At 28.1% G+C, this 21,617-nt stretch overlaps 1 protein-coding gene across 1 annotated transcript in view; it reads left to right on the forward strand.

The window, feature by feature from the left end:
- The window catches only part of LOC107448733 (cell adhesion molecule Dscam1), a 90,251-nt gene extending 89,736 nt beyond the window's left edge, over window positions 1-515 (forward strand). The window contains exon 27 of the mRNA XM_087154057.1: window positions 369-515. The gene's annotated coding sequence lies outside the window, so the exon portion shown is untranslated. The remainder of the gene's footprint in view (window positions 1-368) is intronic.
- Window positions 516-21,617: the final 21,102 nt, after the last annotated feature.

Here is a 21,617-nt window from a genome sequence, read left to right on the forward strand (position 1 = left end):
CTGAGCTATATTTTATTATTATAAACAACCATTTTGTCACTAAGTCGCATGATTTTTAAATAACACGTGATTTCATGAAAATATCTGAAAGAAATGCAAAATATCTCTTATATCAGCGAAATTTTCTTCCTCACTTATATTTCATCTTAATACAATAGTGGAATTCTCACCATTTTTTGTTTTTGAAGTAATTTATAGTACAAGTTATCGTGATCGTAAGTTTCGATGTAATATAAGAAATAATAATTTGACCAGTCATTCTCTAAGCCCATAAATAGAAAGTACTTGTTCAAAACTCAAATAAATAAGATTAACAGATTTTTACGATATCACACTGACTTCATAAGATTAATTTCTTTTCTCTCTAGATGAGCTTAATTTGGAATGAATTGGATCATAAATCAAACTGATTGGTGCTATAAGAGCAAATGGATGTGATTATAAGAGAAATGAATTGACTCAATTTCTTTATTTGTACAAATATTTTTATGAATAAAATTTGTTGTATTCCCTAATTTTGCTTACCTCTTTATCAAAAAAAAAAAAAAAAACACTCACTGTGCTTTATTTTTATTAACTTAAAAAACCAAAGAAAAAATATAGTCAAATAAGTTTTATAGTATAGAGTACCTATTTGTCACCAGCTGCCTGATTGTGTGGAGGAGATAGTTTTCGCCTTCCACAACTTGGACTGAGATTGAACTTCCAATGTTGAAAAGCGGAATTTTAGATCAAAATGCATTTGCTTCGATATTGTCTTAATTGTACGGTACTTTTTCTGATGCAATTATCCTTTGCGGCTTCAGAGCCGAAAAAGTCTGCGCATGGTTTGGGGATGTAAGTTGATCACTGCTACCCTATCTAAATTATGGTAGCGTAATTACTGATCTCCATAGATTACTAGATAATTGATATGGAATAGCCTGAACTGTAGAGGAGAAGCCCACAGCATTCGCTAAATCACTCAGATACTTATTTTGTAATGTCCTTGGCGGCTTCAGAATCGAAAATGTTTACGCATGTTTTGGGAAAAACAGTGAGGATGTCAGGTGATTACAGCTACCTAATCTAAATTTTGGTAGCGTAATTACTGATCTCCATGGGTTACTAGATTGTTAATATGGGACAAACTGAACTGTAGAAGGGACCGTGGGAATGATTGTTGTCTTAAAGAAATTATTTAAAAATTATTGAATCATCATAATTGAAATTAATCTGTATTTAAGGTAATTATTTTTTTATTAAGTTTAATGAGTATTTTATTATGATTATTTTAATGAGTATTTACACGGTTAGAGGAAAATATGGTTCAGAGTTTCGTTTATTCGAAAGAGAAATTTTGTTGTAATTATAATAATTACATTTCTGTTATTTTTCTTTCACTGACATTGACAAGAATCAAACTAGTGAATGGACGTTTGAATTTGTTGAATTGTTTGAGCTAGTGAACGGACGTTTGAGTTCTAGAATTCTGGGTAACCTAAGCTTCCTCTTGACCCATTCCTAACTAAAAGGATCTTCATGCTTGTGACATTGCATCAATAATTCTGCTGCGCAATAAAGATTAGAGAGTATAATGGGCAAATGAATACCAATATCATAGTCCTGATCCTAAATCCATGGGGCAGAATGTTGGCAACAGTTCAGCTCAAAAGCGAGGCAACTATGAGGATAGAGTGATGAATTGAGCCAAAAAGGTAAACCAGATTAGAATTCCAGCGGTGGCTGTTTGATACGAATACTGTTCCAGGCTCACACTGACCACAGTGCTGATGTACCGTAACCTCATTGGTAGACAGATCATGGTTCAGAATCATCTTGCTATAAGTTAACCATGGGAGGTTTTCGTGATTTTCTTCTCCATATAACGCAAATGCTGGTTGGATCCATCAAACAGTGAAGCCTAGCTTGTCCTAATACCTGATGCAGGAGTTCCAATAACTTCTGTGTTGGGTTCAAAATTATAAAGCTACGGTGTTGAACATTGATAGTAGTAAACTCAGATTTGGCTCTGCTGTTCGACGCTAATTATGAAGTGAGATTACATATTTCATCACTAGTGTGTAATCAACAAGAAAACTAAAATAACCTATTTATCCAATTCAATAAATTAAACCTAACCAAGTCTAGCTAAACCTCAGCCAATGTAAGAGCCATAAGTTTTTGAATTGAATATATATATATAGGAAAAAAAAGTTATTTTGCTTTTTTTTTTAGCTTAAATGTATTTTCGTCCTTTACCGGTTTAAAAATAATGTTAAAATAAGTTTCCAATAGATTGCAAATACTCATTTAAAAAAATTCCTTATAGCATAAATAACAGCACATTCAGGGCTGCCAACTATCACGCCTTTTGAAAAATATTTTATAGAGTGGCAGTTAACCAAAAACTATACCTTTCAGAAATTGAATTCAGAATTCTGTAATGATTTTAAAATGCTCACCATGAAAGAACTGAAAAAAAAGCGACTATTTATATCAACGTTTAAATCATCTTCTTTTAGTGGAAAAAAAATGACTTTAAAACAAATTTTTTACACATTCAAGAATAAAATTTGATCCTACTAGAAAAAACTCTCACTTTTAATGTATTTCGGTAATTTTAATAATCATTTCGTCCTAAATTCTCGTGATTTGTGTAGAAACACGAACTCTTGAATATATGAAGAAAATGTTACCTCAACTTGGAACCTTATCATAGTGCATTGAAAAAGATATTTACCTAGAATGGTACAATAGAATGGTAGTCATAGAGTTGGCTTTGAGCCAGGAAGATCACGGGTTCGAATGCCACTTCGGGCATGGGTGTAATTTATATGTCCTTCTTGTGTTGTTTAAACATTCATCCACTTATATGGTGGTACACCTCTACCATATTGATTAGACTCTATGGTGGTCTTAATCCACCTACATGATTGCAGACATTTATCTACCTAAATGGCTCCCATAAAAAAGTGATTATTAGAAAAATTAGATTCATTAGGCGCTACGATTTGTTTCCCCCCACTTTTTTTTTAAAAAAAAAGGGAATGTCGAATTATTTTTCTTTTAATTTTGACGAAATTTGCTATTTAGCAGAAGTGATGACAGTTATTTCGTCAATGTGACGAAAGTTTTTCACGGAGCATATACTGGAACCCTTTCGTTAAAAACAACGAAAGTTGCGTGAATTCTGAGTAACTATTTTTAACAATGTGACAGCCCTGCATATTTTCAAATTAATACGAGTTTGTATTTGAATTTTATTGATTTTTATGCAACTAAAATTAGGGCTTTATGATAGGATAAATAATATATTTTCCATGCTTTTTTCCCATTTTAAGATCTGGTCCCAATAAGCAAAGACCACCTACAATTATATAAAAATTCCAAAACTTACCCAATAATAAATACCGAGCTTCCATTACATCTCAAAAATAAAATATAACAAAAATAAATACATTTAAAAACCCTTCTGTTTTTGTATTGAAACAATAAAAATACCATGTTTTCAAATTACAGAAATCATATTTTCATGCAAAATGAGTTTGTATTATTGTACCTAAGCAAACAATTGAAATGCACTCAAACGTCGTTGGGATTTATTTCTAATTTACTTCAGTACAATAAAGAACAAAACAAAAGCGGGAAGAAATATATCAAAATGCGATATCCAATAATTTTGAATTTCTTTTTAATCTTGCCGTTCGAAATATCAAACAAAAGATGGGAAAGAAACTTGCATTAATGCGCTAATAAAGTTAACTGCCATTGCAGTCTTGTTGCTATCTACGAAACACATTTTATAGCTAAAAAGTTTCGCCAAGGGGAAATATTTCCATCCATCGATAAAACTATAATTGAATATCGACTTCTCTCTTACCTGAGATTTATTATTATTAATTTTCTTGAAGCGGCTTTTCTCTCGGTTAATGCACTTGTAAAACTTTTAGAAATTAATTACTTCTATGATATAGTGAAGATAGCGGAATATTTTTAGGTTCACTGGTGATTACTTGCTCTCATGTGATTCATCTCCAATGAAGTTCTGATATGATTCAAATGTAATATTTTGATAAGAAATATTTTTGAATAAAACTACATATTAATTAAAAAAGTTTGCATTAAATTGTAGTTGTATTGTAAGGAAAAGAGATAATCAGCAGTTGCAGAATTTCAGTGAAATAGATTCTTTAAACTATATATAAAGCTTTATTTTATAACCGTCGTTGAACAACCGACCCAATTTTGAGTTTAAGACTATCAATTTTGTAGCCTTGTAATTTAACTTCAATCTAGAAAAAAAGGGAACTGATTGAAGAAATTTTGCCTTCACGGAGAATTTTTTGATGAAATATCCTGCATTAGCGTTACATGGAGAGGAAAACTAAGAAAAATTTTCATGGTTAACCTGGCGGCAATGGAACTCTGACCCAAGAACAGTCTATATTGTGTATATTTTACATAAATACTGTGGTCGGTGAGAACTGGGGGCGTAATTCATTCTGAACAGTCATCGCTGGGATTCGAGCCAGGGATATATCATTAGGAGGTGAGCGCTCTATCCCCTCAGCCACCACGACTCAATCATTTTTGCAGTAAGTTAAAGTAGCTTCGTTATTTCAGTTTATCAATCATGGAACAAAAACATCAGCTTCTAATTTAAGATTATTTTGTCTAAAAATATCTACAAGAGAATAATTCTGTAAATGATAGGTTCTTAAAAATAATGGGAATTCATTTTAAAATGACGGTTTATCATTATTGTAATAACGGTTTTTTTCCTCATTCGAATTAATTTAAATTTCAGTATTTTTTTGAATAATTATTAAACATAGGTGCAGTTTTTGATATACTAAATTAGATTATTCATAATACGAGATCTATGCTTAAGTATTCTCTTATGAAAAATTAACTTCTTTTTAAAAAAATGAGAAATTTTTTTTCATAGATTTTCTAAATAAATTAATGGGTACTCTTCAGTTGAAGGAGAGCCGTTGGCGATGCTTAATTTTTATTTTGTCCAATCAAAAAGCCCATTATATAATAATTAATTAATAAGAACATAGTTTATTATTTTTAATAATCCGATTAATCAAGAGATGGGAGTTTCATAACCTCTCAACTCTACATTAGTCATTTTGAACGTCTTAACGTCAATAATTGAAGTTCAACGGCCCTGTATACATTGTCCCGTTAAATTCTACACTGATTTATTTTGAGGCAAGTGCGCCTCTTCCCAGTATACACCATACTAAAGTTTTTTTTTTTTTTTTTTTTTTTTGGAATTGAAATGATTTGTAATTTAAATCATTTTAAATTTCTAAATAGTTAGGAGTGATTTAGAAAGTTCAGTTCTCAAAAATTGCATTATCAGAATTTCAAGCCTTCTTAATTTAACTTCAATTTATAAATTACTGTTAAAATCTTGATAACCTGACACAATTGTATACTGGCAGAAAAAAATCAAAAAAATCATAGAATGACATGCTGTATAATAATACGATATAATAGCAGTATAAATTACTAGCTAGATAATAATACGATATAATTAGTAGTACAAATTTAGTAGTATAAATTATAGAACTTTGCGGTTGTAGGCTAAGTGGTTAAGATATTTTCGTGCTAAGATTTATTTTTACGTTGAAAAAGGAAAGCAACGCGCCTAATTGTTTAAAAAAAACATCAGTTTAAAGTTTCTGAAAAAAATTAACTAACTCTAGTAAATATTTATTTAATCGGGAAGACTTGCAACTCGAGAAGAAGACGATCACTGATACACAGACACGTAACTTATAACCTCAGAACCAGGTGATCGTTTAAACATAAGGTGGCAGGCTTAAGTCGAGCTTAAGTTTCTCCACGTAAGTTTGAAGTAAGAATGTTAAGAGAAGTTAATTAAATACAAGGCCGTATCGCACATAGCATTGAAAGAATTGAAATCTTTGTGAAAGAATATAGAATGTGTCACTCAAGATAATCGATACTTTTTGGGATTGACTGATTCGAAATAGTTCCGAACAGTTTTTAATGCAAAGAAATGCCACTTTTCAACAACCAATCAGTATTGAGATACCCGCACTACGTCACTTGCAGACATTCCAGTATATAAATCTGTTATTCAGAAATGAAATTTTGTGAAAGCACTGAATTGAGTACTCTTTCTACGACATGCTTAAAAAAACAATTTGTATAAATGCAGTTCATTTTTATTTTCCTTTGAAAAATTAAAATATTAATTGTTGTTATAATATTATAGCTAATACCTTTCTCATACAATTTTATGATCAATAAAAGTTTATAACAATCAATTAAACGTAAATAGAAATGTTGATTAGTACTGAAATAATTATTATTATTATATTTATTTTTTTGAAATTTTATCAGAATAAGCAAAATTTTAAAAAAATAAATGATAATAATTATCTATTATAATGATAGGATAATGATAATAATAATAATAATTATCGATTATAGATAATTCTCGAAAAAAAGATTTCTATCACTAAAACAAATGTCAAATATAGCTTATAAAAATTATTTTTTATACCTTTCCGAAGCAAAACTGTTTGACTTACATAAAAGAAAAGGAAAAAAAAATCTGTTTTTGACGTCGATATACATCGTGAGTTTGCTTTTTCTTCGTTTCAATAAAAGTTTATAACAATCAAATAAGCGTAAATAGAAATGTTGATTAGTACTGAAAGAATTATTATTATTACATATATATTTTTTAAATTTTATCTTAACATGCAAAATTTAAAAAAAAAAAAATAATAATAATTATCGAATATGATGATAGAATAATAATAATATAATAATAATAATATAATAATAATAGTAAATATCAATTATGTAAAATTCTCGAAAAAAAGATTTCTATCACTAAAACAAATGTCAAATATAACTTACAAAAATAATTTTTTATACCTTTGCGAAACAAAACTGTTTGACATACAATAAAAAAAAGGAAAAAAAATCTGTTTTTGACGTTGATAAATATTTTGAGTTTGCTTTTTCTTCGTTTGATTTTTTTAAGTAACTCTTCTCCTTTTTAATGCAACAAATGTTTTAAAAAGCACATTAATGCTAAAAAATTATAAAAAAAAAGAATAGCTACTTAGAGAAGAGGAAAATCTGTACTTTTTTTTCTTCGGTCGTGTTACCATAAGTTACAGTAATAAATACTGGATTTGAGTTTCTGCATGCTTTGATGGGAAAAGTAAAAGCTTATTACCTTTCATAAAACCCAACATCTGACGGAAAAATAGCTTTCGCTTATTTCTTAGCTAGTGATAATTAAAATATTAGGGAAATAAAATAATATTTTACTATGCATTTCTTGGAATTATTATGCACTATATCATTGTTAATAGTTTTATAACCAAATTATTTTGTTAATTAGTTCAGTTAGTTTAATAACATTAACTATAAGAACACATAAATTAAAAATAACATTAAGTTTCTAAGTGCTTTAAATTGCCTAAATAATAATAACTTCAGAATTTTTGAACTTTATTGATCTTAAAATATTGATTCAAAAAATGTAATTAACAAAAATAAAGGAAACTATAAACAATATATTTTTGTAACTATTCGAAAACTAAAGTTGATTTAAATAGATGTTACTTCATTTGAAATCTACAGCGAATGCTCAGTAAATATGAACTTGTATTATTACTAAACATAATAGTTATAGTTAAATAAAAAAAAACAGAAACGAAAACATAAATAAAATATCACAATTGATATCGGGTTTTTTCGTTAGCTTCTAAAATAAAATATTTGTGAATATTTGTTTTAAAACGCTTAAATGAAAATTTAATCTGCAAAGTGAACACTTAAATGGATTAAAAAACAGTAATAAACAGCAGCTGTTCTTAATAGTTTCTTTATTTTTTTTACAAACAATTTAACGTATCCAAAATTTTAAAATTTAAACGTACATGCCGATTAAAAATGTTTTATTACGATAAATATGCTCTTGTGAAACGCATAAATGTAATGGTGAAATGTATCTTTCAAATAGATAATCCTGAATTGCAAAAAAGGGATTTTGTAAAACCTACCAAACTTTTGAAGTAAAACCTGGTTTGTAAACCTAAGTGGTAAATAAACTATCTTATTGCTGCATATCCTTACATTGAGTAAAAAAAAGCATGGTCAAAACAAATAGAATATGGTAAAATTTACCAAATATCTGGCTAAAAATCTCAAAAACATTTACTGAAACGCTATGGTAAGTATTTTGGTAAAATTAACAATTAAATCTGGTTTTAAAAAGTATAATAAAATTTGTTTACTTTATCATGAAACCTTAGAGAATGGCTTAAAATTCATTTATTCTGTTTGATTTACTTTTCATTTTTGTATTTTTTCTATATGTGTTGTAATAAAAGCAATAATTTTTCCGGTAAACCGGTACCATATTAATAGATTAATTATCAAATGATTAGTTTTAATACCGTATACTTTGGTTTCATGAACCAGAATTACGTTTTTATTTCACTAGAACTAACATTACCACACCAAGAAAAGCATATAATTTGTATCTGCAGCTTACTATATTATTAGAAATTTTGGATTGGAGTGAGTTGAACAGTATTATAATTTAAATTTGCTGCAATCTGAATTAGACTTAATCTTACTTTTCAGCATTGTATTTTTACAAAATATATATGCTAAACTATAGCTTCAAAAACCAGAATTTCTAGTAAATCACTACCATAATGAACAACAAAATGATCAAATAAATTGTTTAAATACAGCATATTTTAGTTTTATTTACCAGAATTATGATTTGTTTTAGTAGAAATGTCATTACAATACAGTACCATAATTTAGTAAGAATTTTTTCTCCGTATATTAACTGTCCAAATTTCACTCAAAAACATTCTTTTTTTAAAATTTATCAAATAAAAAAGTAATAAAACATTTTTCTTCCTTATGAAATACTTAAAAGCAAAAACGAAATTTTTGAACATTAGACATAAATTTGTGGTATGTCTTAAAATATTTTGTTCTTCCATTAACAATAAATATATTGAATTACTACTCTTTTTGCTTGCATTATCAAAACAAAATTTCAATAATTCTAATTATTCGTCGATTAGAATAATAATTATGAATTTAAACTTAAAAGATTGTGGCGAGAACGATTATCTTTGGGTCCCAAATCACTAAATAGTATTAATAATGAAAATCATCTATTTCAAAATCAAATTGCAATATCAGTAATATGTAAAGTGTACTAATTTAACTTTCAATTTATGTTATTCAATCAATACTAACACAGCTAGTGTTTCAGCGATAATCAGCTTGTACCAGAAAATCGAGGTAATAATGTATTGAATATAATACTGGAACAGAAGCAGATACCTAAGCAGTGCACGGATTTGCCGGGATTGAGTAATTACATTTTGGCGATGCCTCGTTATAAATCAATCAATCACATGACTCTGATCTCTTCCGGCCCTCGTCACTCTCAAAAGACAATTAACCATATTCTGCAACATTAATATTGACCTGATAATACTCGGTGTCAGTATCACAGTACACGTAAGCCGATTTATCTAGTAACAAGCTAACCCAAATGAATAATGTTAAATACACATGCATAAAAAATAGAATATTTTTTGCTCTAAGTGCAACTTGGATTTCTTTTTTTAAAAAAATGGAAACGTTAACAAAAATAAAATTGCTAACAAAATAAAATTATTAACAAAAATAACAAAAAATAAACAAATAAACACTCTCTACAACATTAATATTGACCTAATAATACTCGGTGTCAGTATCACAATGCACGTAAGCTGATTTATCTAGCAACAAGCTATCCCAAATGAATAATGTTAAATACACATACATAAAAAATTGAATATTTTTTGCTCTCAGTGCAACTTGGATTTCTTTTTAAAAAATAGAAATATTAACGAAAATAAAATTGTTAACAAAATAAAATTATTAACAGAAATAACAAAACAAAATTAACAAAAAATAAACAAAAAAATAAGCAAATAAACACAATTAACAACATGAATATTGACCTAATAATACTCGGTGTCAGTATCAGAGTGCACGTAAGCTGATGCATCTAGCAACAACCAAACACAAGTGAATAATATTAAAAATACATGCATAAAAATAGAATATTTTTTGCTCTAAGTGCAACTTGGATTTCTATTTAAAAATAGAAATGTTAACAAGAATAAAATTGTTAAAAAAATAAAATTAATAACGAAAATAACAAAACAAAGCAAAAAAAAACACAATCTACAACATTAATATTGACCTGATAATACTTGGTATCAGTATCACAGTGCACTTAAGCTAATGTATCGAACAACAACCAAACACAAATGAATAATGTAAAATACACATGCATAAAAAATGAAATATGTTTTGCTCTAAGTGCAACTTGGATTTCGTTTGAAAAAGTAGAAATGTTAACAAAAATAAAATTGTTAACAAAAATAAAATTGTTAACAAAATAAAATTATTAACAAAAATAACAAAACAAAATTAACAAAAAAATAAACAAATAAACACAATCTTCAAAATTTTTACCAAAATAAAATTATTAACAAAAATAACGAAACAAAATTAACAAAAAAATAAACGAATGAACACAATCTACAACATTAATATTAACCTGATAATACTCGGTGTCAGTATCACAGTGCACGTAAGCTGATTTATTTAGCAACAACCAAACACAAATGAATAATGTTAAATGCACATACATAAATAGTAGAATATTGTTTGCTCTAAGCGCAACTTGGATTTCTTTTTAAAAAAATAGAAATGTTAATGAAAATAAAATTGCTAACAAAATAAAATTATTAGCAAAAATAACAAACCAAAATTAACAAAAAAAAAATAAACGAATGAACACAATCTACAACATTAATATTGACCTGATAATACTCGCTGTCAGTATCACAGTGCACGTAAGCTGATTTATTTAGCATCAAGCTAACCCAAATGAATAATGTTAAATTCACATACATAAATAGTAGAATTGTTGATTCGTTAGCGGAGTAGCACAGTAGTGAGTGAAAGTGTTAACTCACATAAAGAAACTTGAAGATTTAAACATTTCTTTATTTCATACAGTACCATCTCGATACAGCGTACAACTGAAGATATTAAACATAATTAAATCTTAACAAAAATGTTGGTACATATCCGGAAACAACAACACGGTGACGTGACATAGTGAAGAGACAAGACAAGAACCAAGACAAGAACTCATGCTTACAACAATGCATGCCTTATATACAGATTCCATAATTATATGCTCGGATGACGTCACTTACGTTATCTGAAAAGAAAATGTCTGTTGCCAACACACGACCGAAACTTAATTCTGTTAACTTAATGTATTCAGAGGAGTAACAAACCACTCCAACAAGAATATTGTTTGCTCTATGCGCAACTTGGATTTCTTTTTTAAAAAATAGAAATGTTAACGAAAATAAAATTGCTAACAAAATAAAATTATTAACAAAAATAACAAAACAAAATTAACAAAAAAATTAACAAATAAACACAATCCACAACATTAATATTGACCTGATAATACTCGGTGTCAGTATCACAGTGCACGTAAGCTGATTTATCTAGCAACAACCAAACACAAATTAATAATGTTAAATACACATGCATAAAAATAGAATATTTTTTGCTCTAAGTGCAACTTGGATTTCTTTTTTAAAAATAGAAATGTTAAGAAAAATAAAATTGCTAACAAAGTAAAATTATTAACAAAAATAAGAAAACAAATTAACAAAAAAATAAACAATCTACAACATTAATATTGACTTAAAAATACTCGGTGTCAGTATCACAGTGCATGTAAGCTGATTCATCTATTGTAAAAAACGCAGTTCAAATGTCTTTTGAATAATGGAAATTGAATTAAGATATTTTCGAAATCATCAGGAACAATCTCAACTCGAAAATGGAAGCTGGAATTTTTATGCAAAGAAAAAATTTAGAATGGAATTTTATCACCATTGGCAACACAGAAATTTCATCTCTTAGTGTAACTTAATCTGAAACAAAAAGTTCAAAAGCAGCTATCTTTTAAAAATATAATTAATTTTATTTAATGAAAGTTGTAGTAAATCTTTTAAGGGAAACAAGCGTCTTAAAAAAAGTAAGGAATCATATATTTCGCCAAAATAAAAGCTATTTTAAAAGTTTTGCTGCTTAATTTTATACCTAAATTTAATGCCAACCAAGAATTGCGTGCAAATATATTCTTTTAGGTTTTAAAAAGCTGTTCCAAGCCTGCAATTTTCACACGTTTTATGTCGAGGTAAGTAGGGTTCTATTCACGCGGGTGTATGTAATTTGCACTGCATGCTGTTTATAAGAAAAGAAATTTATCATACGTCGTTGTTTGATTGCAAACCATGAGAAAAAGAAAACAAAGAGCTAAATTCATGATGACTATTAAATAATAAAATATTTTAAACACAGAGGAAAAAAAATTTAAAATTAGTGTATTGTATAGAAATGACATTTCTGGAAAAAAATATATATAATAAATAAATAAAACATACTTTTTGTTAATAAAATCAAAATACACGGTATTTAAACCATTAATTTTGTAATTTTTCCTTTAATATGTCAATGGTTTATCGGAAATTCTGATCTTTGAAAGTATAGAAATTTAGAACACAAATAAAAAAAAAACTAAGAATTTCTAAAGATATGTATGTTAGGAAAACAGCACTTCATCAGGGGAAACACTGTCTGCCAGCACACAGAAGCTTTTCTGTCGTTAAGGTAATACCAAAACCTGATTCAGTGATTTTACAGTAAATATTAATGAAAGGATTGCGGTACAAAAAATTTCCTGCTCAGTAGAATTTTAAAGTATAACTCGATTTAATGGGGAAAAAAGTACTGACACCTTGAGAGCCGGTACATTTTACCATAATGTGATCCAGAATTTTTACAGAGTAGTTTCATAAGAGTGTAGTTTCATAAAACAATGTAGTTTCATAAAATTCATTAGAAATATATTTATTCGTGCTGCATTTCATTCGTTAAAAATTTAGGTGTGTTCTTTAAGAGCTCAATATAAATATTTCGGATAAGTAAAATTTATATTGAGTTTTCATTTTTTGAATTTTGCTTTAAATAAAATTTCACAAAAATTTAAACTTACAATTTAGAGTGGAGGTCTAGGTAACATGCAGTTTTTTATTTCATTATTTGGTTATTTACATGATTTTATTGTAAAGCCTTGAATTATGAAATTCGAAACTTCAAATGAAAAATACTTATTTATTTAGTTTAAAATTTTCAAAGCATGCATATATATTATATATATATATATATATATATATATATATCAAACCCCACTATAGTGAACCTTCAAGGAACCGATATTTCGGTTTACTATAACCGGGTGTTCACTATATCCGTTACGCAGGTAATTTAACTAATGGTTCCCAAACTCCTCCCTTTTATTACGCATTATTCAAATAAATGACTAAAAATATTATGTAGTAGCAAAAAATAACATTATGCTTGTATAGTAAGGCACGGGACCGAACATTTAGTTCACAGTGTCCGGGAGTTCACTATAGCGGGGTTTTACTGTATTATATATATATATTATATATATATATATTATATATATATATATATTATATATATATTATATATATATATATATATATATATATATATATATATATATATATATATATATATATATATATATATATATATATATATATATAGCTGAAAACGTTCCACAGTTAGCCTGAACGACAAGGGAATCTGACCCATGCTCCGTCTTCCACAGGATATTTTATTACAACCCAGTGGTTGGTACGAGCCGAGTGCAGAATTCGTATCGACCATGAGTCGCTGGGATTCGAACCCGGATCACATTGTTGGGATACGAGCACTTTATCCCTGTAATATACGGAGTGGAACCTATATTATATAATCTGATGAACCTATATTAAGAAGCAAAATAAATTAAACGCATTTAATTCCAAATTCTTAACAGCAGAAGGTATTTATTCAAGCAATTCATTCTAATATTTCTATAACTTCCCGCGGAAACATAACGCACAAAACTTACACCCGAGACTATATCGACCATACCTTAATGCTCTAATAAATAAACAATATGATATAATTTTAATGTTTAACAAATTTTACAAAAGAGGAACTAAAATATTTCGAGACCTTCTTTAGCACATATTTTATAAAATGTGGTAAAAAAGTTTCGCATAATCATCACATCAAGATAGACCACAGACACCCACCGTACTCAATTATTTCTTTAATTAAAATGAAATACAATGATTTAGATGTAATATTTTGACATTAATTCTTATCGAAACAATGAAATAATATCCCTTAACAGTAACTTCTCAAACAACCACTTAAGAATATGTCAGAATCAGATTAAGTCAAAGTTATAGATGTCAGAACTAATTTACAGAAAAGATACTTTTGCAACAACACGGGAACGCCACACTGTCGACACACACACAGATATGTAAATTTTAAATATTTGAGTATAATAACAACGTAATGTTTGGAAAATGTTTAGTTGCGCCCAAAATATGAAACTTAAGAAGATTAATTACTTGTTAAGCTGTCAGTTGCGTTGATCTAGCAACTAAAGCAATTCAAAGATTTGTGCAAATATATAAAGGTAAAAATGCGTTTAAAGTTTCAAGAAAGTATTCGGTCCTTTGATGTTTTAAGTTTAATGAATGTCGTAATTTTTCCGAATTTTGAAAGAATCCATTTAATGTTTATATTTCATTAATAATACATTGATATGCCTCTTTTAAAAATGGTTGTTATTTGAATTTATTGAAAAGGCAAATTATGACATGAAGATTGAAAAATGCTAAACTACTCTAAGAGATTACATTGATAGAAGACGGTCAGTTACGGGTAAAAATTGATCACAATAATAATTTTATGCCATCACAGGCCGTAACTGAATTAATGACCGTTACATTAATTTTATGTCTGTATAGCTATCATCTGTATGTCTATCATATGTCTGTATAGCGAAAAAAACACAGGTCTTCCGGTATTTTTTCGCATAAAATACATGGCCCACTCACCGTAATTTAACATTAATCTCGTTAATTACGGTCAGTGACCATAAATAACAAAAGGCATTCTTCAGTTCGTTCATTGACGTTTTTTGATTCTCAGGCAAATGATTTAGCGATTCTAGGCCAATTATTTATGACCGTAATTTAGCATTAATCTCGTTAATTACGGTCAGTGACCGTAATTAACAAAAGGCATTCTTCAGTTCGTTCATTGACGTGTTTTGATTCTCAGGCAAGTTATTTAGCGATTCTAGGCGAACCTTAGAGCAAGGCAAAATAGTGCAATGCAGCATTTGCTGAGGGATGAGTTGTGCCTTTGTTTGCCATGGTCACCAATATAGAATGAAGATTAGAGATAATACTTTTTTTTGACTCCTGCTGGGTTCAGTTCCCGAAATTTGATGCTATGACTACAATGAAAAAGGGTTGCAGACATATGTCTATCATATGTCTGTATAGCGAAAAAAAACACAGGTCTTCCAGTATTTTTTTCGCTTAAAATACATGGCCCACTAACCGTAATTTAACATTAATCTCGTTAATTACGGTCAGTGACAGTAATTAGCAAAAGGCATTCTTCAGTTCATTCATTGACGTTTTTTGATTCTCAGGCAAATTATTTAGCAATTCTAGGCGAACCATAGAGCGAAGCAAAATAGTGCAATGCACCATTTGTTGAGGGATGAGTTGTGCCTTTGTTTGCCATGGTCACCAATATAGAATGAATAGATTAGAGATAATCCGTTTTTTGACGCCTGCTGGGTTCAGTTTCCAAAATTTCATGCTGTAACTGCAATGAAAAAGGTTGTACAACCCCAAATAGTATTATAAAGCTTTATAGAATAACCGTATAAATTAATGGGCAGATCCATTAATTTTGCTGATTTTTTTTTCAAAAGCAAAAGCTGAAATTAAAGGCCAGTTCTCAAAATTTTAGGATATTTCTTAGAATATTGTTGATTATGAAACATACTGAACTGAAATTTTAAGCAATTTTAGTATTCAATTTTCAAACTAATATATCTTTAAAATTTAAGTAATGAGTATCCCTTAATTAATCATTTATTTTTAAATATTTATTATAAATTATATGTTTGAAGATTAACTTCTCTAATGCTATATATATGAATAATAAAATAACATATTTTGCTTTTTCAATATAACGTATTTTAATTATTAGATATGAACAAGCCCTTATTTACTGCCATAGTTTTAACAGTTTTTTTTATTCTTTTTTATCGTTATTTTATTTATTATTTTTATTATTTTACTGATAGATCAAAGTAATTAAGAATACTTGTCTCACGATATAGGTCTGAAATTGTTTCAACGTGAATTCAATTTTGTCTTTGAAAATGTTTTTCATTCAAATTTATTTTGAAAAGAGCGATTCTGAATTGCTAATTTAATAATTTGTATATAATTTTACTTAAAGTTAAAGATATATACATAGTCACGGAAATTACTTTGTTGGTCGACAATGAATAAATCCTTTCTTATTATATGTTTTTATTAAATAGGTTTTCATTTAATCATTATATAATATAGTTAAAATATTTTGTCTTCCAATTGAAATCAAATGAAAAGTAAACTCTAGTTCAGTGATTCTCAACCACTGTGCCGCAGCACTTTTGTGTGCCGCCAAATATTGGAAATGATACAATAAAAATTATAATGCTTTTTTTTATTACAAGTAAGGTCTAAATTAAAGAATATATATATATATATATATATATATATATATATATATATATATATATATATATATATATATATATATACATACGTAAATAAAAGCTAATCATTAAAGTAAGCTGTGCAATAAATAGTTATAAAAACAAATTAGCAAAGGATAACTAACAAAAAACAAACTAACAATTAGTAATTAGCAAAAACACTAGTTAACATGAAATCACAAAAAAATAAGAATTAATGTAAAAAATACTATCAAATAATAACTTTAGAAAACAAGCTAACAATTAATAACCATCAAAAAAAAAATAAATAACTGTTACTAACTAATAAAAAATTAGTCGAAAGAAATAATTAATCTCTTAATAAACGTGCTTTTGTAGTACATATTATTTTATTTCACATTCAAAATCATTATCACAAACTATTTAACACAGTGTATTATAGATAAGTAAACAACTTTTAAACTAATTTTTTTTCATTGCGTGCCGTCAAATTTCGAAATCGTTAGAAATGTGCCGCCACAAAAAAAAAAGGTTGAGAATCACTGCTCTAGTTAATAGATTTTTCTTAATGAATTTACAAGTAGCGTGGTTGCAAGTAATAACAAGTAGTTTGTTCTAGAGCAATTACATCATAAAGATCTATTTGAGCATTTGATTCAAAATGGAGAACTTTTATAAGTGTGTTGATTTTTTATATCAGTTTGTTAGCAGATGTAGCGGCATTTTTCTTTTAATTTAGGTTCTGCAATCGTCAGACAACTCAGACAAATAAAATTTTACTACAATGCCATAAAAAGTTTGAAACCTCAAACTTTGGACATTTTTAAAACATTCCATTATCAAGAATAGCATTTCATTTATCGAGAAAATGACAAAGTCAGTTGACTCAAAACAGAGTTTCGTCAATTAATCATTTCAATTTTAAAATATTTTCGTCTGATTTTGTCTGATTTCTAGTTTAACAAGTAACTCGTCAATGCTTTGGCAGTTTGAAAAAGTTTTTAACTATTGATGTTTCTAGAGTTATAATGTTGTGCGAAAAATCAAGTAGTAGCAATAACTTTTGTCAAGATAACTGCGTTAGAACTATTTTGCATTAGGACTCTAATATATATTTTTCTTTTTTTTTACGAAAAAATTAACCAGCTGAAATTGAAATTAAAAATTAAAATAAGTGCAAATGACACCAAGATTTATTTTTAACAAAAATATTTTGAATTGCCTAATTTTTTAATACATGATTTAGGTTTGTCTTCAGGTATGACATTTAGAATTGTAAAAATGCGTATCGCATATGAAAATATTTCTCTACACAATATTTTATTTCTTCTTAACGCCAGAACAGCCAGATTTTGGACACACCTAACATCACAATTTGAGGTACCTTTGACGCTAATAATAAATTGATGTTATTTTAAAAAAGTGGGATGTAAAGTAATACATGTTGTTAAAAAGTCAATATATAAGAGTACATTATTTTTATTAATTTATTTAAGTATATTATTTTTTGTTATTATTACTAACGTGACAACAATATAGTTTAATATTATACTACAGATTTTTCAGTAGCAGAGGCGTAAGTTATTTGAAAATGAATAAAAGATATGAATATAAAACGTACTCATTAGCAAACAATATCTTTTAAAACGAGAAAATTTATATCATTCGTTAGACATTAGCGTAGGCGTACAGTATATCCGCATGATGTAAAGCAAAACGAAGGATCGAAAATCCATTTCTAGCGTCTCTCAGAGCTTTCAGAAATTTAATTCTGCCTCTTATGATGGTGTGAGTTATGCTTATTTTATTTTAATTGTTTTTTTTTTTTTGAATTAGAGTATATCTGATGCGTAAAGCACTAATTCATAGTTCTACGACTAATACAAGAATCAACTCGCAATCCTTATAATTGGTCTGGCAAAGTATTTTCCGATTTATGTCAAAACACTGAGGACAGCGATATCCTTAAAGTTGAGAAAATAATGCTAACCACCCGCAAGTTTCACATCTGATTGAATAATTCCTTAGCATCTTATCAGTTAAGTCTCGCGACATTTTGTACTATTGTAATAAATGGCAATGCTTAGCTTCTACTTTGTTCAATCGTCTGCGAACACATTCGAATGAATACTATTCAAAAATATGACACTTTTTGTTCTTTTGCACCCATATATTGAGGGTTTTGTTTCCCTTTTAGTGGCAAAAACTGAATGCCATGGAAATTTTCTGTTGTTCAGATATACTATCACAGTAAGGTGGCGCTTTTTCCTAGAAAGAAATTCATCGGCCTGTTTTATTGAGGTAAAAAGAATTGTTAGTAGTCCCACTGTGTCTGAAGCAAAGAAGTGATTCGTAATTGAAGACCTTTGCGTTTCCCAAGTTGCAATTCAATTGGCTGCTTTTCAACTTGCGTTAGTGAAGGCAAACATTCTAAAAATGTTGCTCAGATCTTATATCAGTTGAAAAAAGATATATATGTCAAAGATATATGACTACTTCGTCGAGAGATAAATTTTTGTTTTGATTAACAAGGAAGGTAACATTTCACCAACAATTCCTTTTTGTCCAGGATTATAACAAAGTAACTATTTATTATTAGCCTGCACATGGCTTCTTGCAGACGCAGAACGAATTTCTATTTCAATTAGAATTCAAACAAGTTACTTTGGACATCGAATCTGAGAAACACCCCCTAAAATAGAGTAGGATTCAGTAAAAATCACGTGGGAGAAAAATACGAATGATGTCATTTCGTTTGGGCAACTAAAATATCAAGTTTCTTGTTACGCAAGCTGAGACTTTCTTTCTCCTACGAGGATCTGAGACGCCATATTGTGTGGAGAGTAGTTACAGACCATGTCAACCGTCATCTATAAAAAGGTACCCCGACATAGAGTCGAGTTAACTTGTCTTATATACTAGTGAATTGTAGTTGTAATTTTGTAGTGGTAGATACGCTACACGTATAATCCAACAGAAACTATTACCTGGCTTTTTTACGCAGTGGATCACGAAATTTGTTCTACAATTATCGTCACCAAAATTTGTAGATTTGCAAAATTACAAACACAAACACTTGAAGTTTTGATACAGTATGCTTAGAAACAATTTAAAAAACATCAAAAAATATGAGATTCAAAGCTCATGTGCTTATGTACAAACAACATTAGAAATGACAGAAACTATCAAAATGACGTCAATGGCGCTTCTCGTGTTGAATGCTTTAAATAAGAATTAATGTATTTCACACAAGATATCTACATTTTTTGATTTTCGTTCTTCCACCACAAAAGTAGAAATATGAAATTAATTGCCAGGAAGCAGTTTATTTTTTTTCTTATCCTCAACTAACGATTGGAATTAAAACCTCATTTAGGAAAGGTGACGTTGTTTTTTTTTTCTTTCTTTTTTTTTACTTGGTTTTGGTACAGAAGAAAAAGTCATTATTATTCACTTCTTGGGTGATTTCTTTTAGTTATAGATAAAGATTAATTCCTATCATACATTTTTCACAGAAAACTCTTAAAGACTTCAAGAAGAAGGTAAACTCTGATAATTGAAAAAGACGGTGCAATTCGACTTTTTTCTCCAGCTGTTTTAAGATTTATAAGAAGGAAACTAATTGCTGCTCATATGGATATTAAAATACTCCCCCCCCCTCACCTTACTCGCCAACATCCATGATTACTTCATATTCATTTTTGTTTTTTAACAATACACAGATTGTTTATCAATTTTAAAAATTAGCAAATTACCCCAGAAATGTTAACTAGCAATTACTTTTTAACTGCATATATATATATATATATATATATATATATATATATATATATATATATATATATATATATATATATATATAGGTTAATTCTCAAATTTAACATACCACAGGTGCAAAAAAATAAATTATTTCTCAGTTTTTGCATCCAAGAAAATATTTATTTGTTATTATTTGTAATTCAATACTTTTGCCTGATAAAAATCTGACAGTAATATTTAATGTAACATAAAAATATCAGTATCTATCTATCAATCTATATATATATATATATATATATATATATATATATATATATATATATATATATATATATATATATATATATATATATATTATATATATATATATATATATATATATATATATATATATATATATATATACAGAATTTTTTTTAAAAAATAAGTTCATGTTTTTGTATTGAAAGTAAACATAAATAAAACTCACTGATTTAAATAATTCGTAGCCACCAATTACTCCTCATTGTGTAAAACATCAAATTAGTTATTTATATCACATACTAGACATTTCTTTCTATGTGACCTCTTATAACGAAATAAACATATAAGAAATCTCCTGTATATGATAATGCTAACTAAAATCAGTTGATTATACTCTCATACTTTGTTTACAATTATTTTAATATCCATTAAGGCGAAATAAAAACTGCCATTTTTCGTTAATCGCCATCTTTTTTCTAATAATTCTTGCCCTTGGGCAAAACCAATATCTTCGCTAAGTAAGATACAGCCACAATTCTCTCCGTAAAAGCTGTCAAGTGCTTCCTAAATTATTCAGTTTATAGTTCTGCCCGCTGTAATAAGTATCTAGCTACAAGGAACTCATTGGCTTTCTAAGGTGGCTCTAGTTGGTGTGGATAATATTTAGGCTGTTTACCCGTAGAAGGTAGCAACAGTCAATAAATAATCTTTCTCACAGTTAATAATTTAAAGGCCATCTTTTTTACGGTAATTTGACTGTCTTGTTTGATTATGGTAAAATGCCAATTAAATAAATTATTATTTGCCTTTTTTTTAGAATATTCCAACT

The sequence above is a fragment of the Parasteatoda tepidariorum genome, chromosome 10 (assembly GCF_982258835.1).
Source record: "Parasteatoda tepidariorum strain Cologne lab strain chromosome 10, Ptep-v5.0, whole genome shotgun sequence".
Lineage (NCBI taxonomy): Eukaryota > Metazoa > Arthropoda > Arachnida > Araneae > Theridiidae > Parasteatoda > Parasteatoda tepidariorum.